Consider the following 2502-nt stretch of genomic DNA (forward strand, 5'->3'; position numbering starts at 1 on the left):
ACATCTTTCCGCGGGATTGGCGTTTGCGCCGGTATGGTCGCCGTGTTCAGCTTATTATAAGCATGAACCACGCGCCATCCACCTGTGGCTTTACGCACACAAAAGGTCGGGCTGCAGTGAGGCGATTTGCTCTCACGCACATGTCCCGCCTTGGCTCGTTTGTCGAAGAACTCATCGATATAATCGACTTGTTCTTTCGGCAACGGCCATTGCCTGGTCACACAATACTTGGTGCCAGGTTCGAGGTCTATCTCGTGCCCGATGCCCCTATCTGCTGGTAGGCGGCTCGGCACTTCTTCTGGGAACACATCACGATGTTTCCACAGAACCTCAAAGAACGGACTGTCTCTCAAGGCATCCCAGCCTTGAGCAGCGTACCGCTTCTTTTTGTCCGTTTCTAGGACGCTCTCGTCCATTGTGGACGACGAGCAGCAGTCCACCAAGTTCTCTTCTGGAACTGGTGCGACTATTTCGTGGATCTTTCCTTCCTTTAATTCGGCAAGGAACAGATCCCACGACATCTCCGGGAGATTTACTATCTCCTCGGCAGATTTAAAGACTTGCCGGAGCACCTCAACTGAGGTTGCCTCCGCAATTTCGTCCTTGACGGCCTCGAGCACCTCGTTCGAAGGCCCAACTCTTTATTAGAAACTGATTCAAAGGTCACTCATTTAGACGTGCCTTTGATCGTCCTAATCTGTCGGGTACTCGTTCTTCGAGTTACCACGACCTTTTTCTGGGAAGCGGGTGCCGTTGCTCTCCTGGCTAACGCACCCCTTCCAACCGCACCAGGCTCTTGGCACTGTGCCGGTTTATGCGACGCATGACTTCTTGTCAGCTCGCCGTCTACTGCCACAGGCTCTCGGCTCTGTGCAGGACTACGGCACACATGAATTCTTGTCATTGCCCTTTTCATTACCTCAGTCTTCACAAGCTGGTTAGGACCTTGTGTCACCTGACATCCAGTCGGTACACTTCCAACTACATCAGGTTTAGGGCTTTGGGTAGGATTTTGTGACGTTTGACATCCCGTCAACGAACTCTCGACTGTGTTTGTCACGACATGAGTTGCAGATGATCTCGCAGGAGCACATCCTTTCTGATGTCCTGCGTAGAGTTTGCAACTATGCGTGTACGCCAGTCTATTCATGGTTGATGTTCTGCCAACGATATCATACCTAGGATGAGGTCTTACCGACTCTCCATACCTACTAGCACTGTAAACTTCTCTTTAAAAATAGAGAAGTCACTAAAGCTGAAGGCGAGTCCTAGTTGAACTCACTTAGCAAGTAAGAGGCGATGACCAGGTGATGACCCTCCTAGTGGATTCGGGTGCATCACAAAATTTGTAAAGCACGCGGCTCTAAAACAGAGATCGGCGATATTTGTGTCGCTTTGCCAGTATGGCAAGCGAGAAGTGTCGACCGCTAAACGAACGGTCTGGCAAAGCGACACAAACATCGCCAGTCTCTTTCTAAGAGCCGCGTGCTTTACAAATTTTGTGATGCACCCGAATCCACTAGGAGGGTCATCACCTGGTCATCGCCTCTTAATTGAGCGCTAGAACCAGCAGGGTTGAGCTGAACTTTTGAGACCTCAGGAACTATGCTACCCATTTGTTCGACAGCTCCGAACTTAGGGTAGCTCCAGAGTCCGCGTCAGAAGGGCACCCCGCCCCTACTGCGCTCCTGAATTTCCCGACCCCTCAGTGGTCGATGTAGAACTCATGCGTCTCGCACGCTGATTCTTGCCATCGCCCTTTGAGAAGGGAGTTCTCTTGCTGGGCGTCTTCGCCCCAGCAGGGACCCTGGCATAGCAGCGAGCCATCATATGGCCGCGCTTGCCGCGTTTATAACAGACCACGTCTGCATTGCCCAACTCCATGGGATGTGGCATCTGGCCTCCCGGCCGACGGCTTATTCCAAGGTGTCGCCGAGGCACTGTTGTAAGATTTCTCCGCAACCAAGTCAATTTGGATAGCCTCTTCCATCGTCGACGGCACCTTTCTAAAAAGGGCCTGTCGCGATGTGCAATGCCGTAGCCCGTTCATAAACGTGGGCACCTTAATGTGCTCCGGAATCGGACCTACGGTTATGGACGCCGGGAGCGAGCGCATCTCTTCCATATAATCTGGCTGAGATCGCTTGGCCTGTTGCACTCCAAAGAAGCACACCCGAAGCAACACCTCGTTGTTTGGCGGCTGATAAATGAAGCGAATCCTTTCCTTAAATATTGTCCATGCTAGAAAAGCCTTTCCAACTGTTATAAGCGACGAGTAAGTCCATTCTGAGGCCTTACCTCGCAGATGCGACATAGCAAACGCCACCATCAGGCTGTCGTCCACGATGAGCTACGCTACGACACATTTCTTCGCGGCGAACAGCCAGTGGACAATCGAGTACGCTGCAGTTCCATCGAGCTTGAGCGGGTCCATCCGAATGGGCCTCGGCTGATGCGGCCGGGCAGAGAGCATCTCAACAATCCTGTTGAGAGCCTTGCTCT

Source organism: Bremia lactucae, linkage group LG5 (assembly GCF_004359215.1).
Source record: "Bremia lactucae strain SF5 linkage group LG5, whole genome shotgun sequence".
NCBI lineage: Eukaryota > Oomycota > Peronosporomycetes > Peronosporales > Peronosporaceae > Bremia > Bremia lactucae.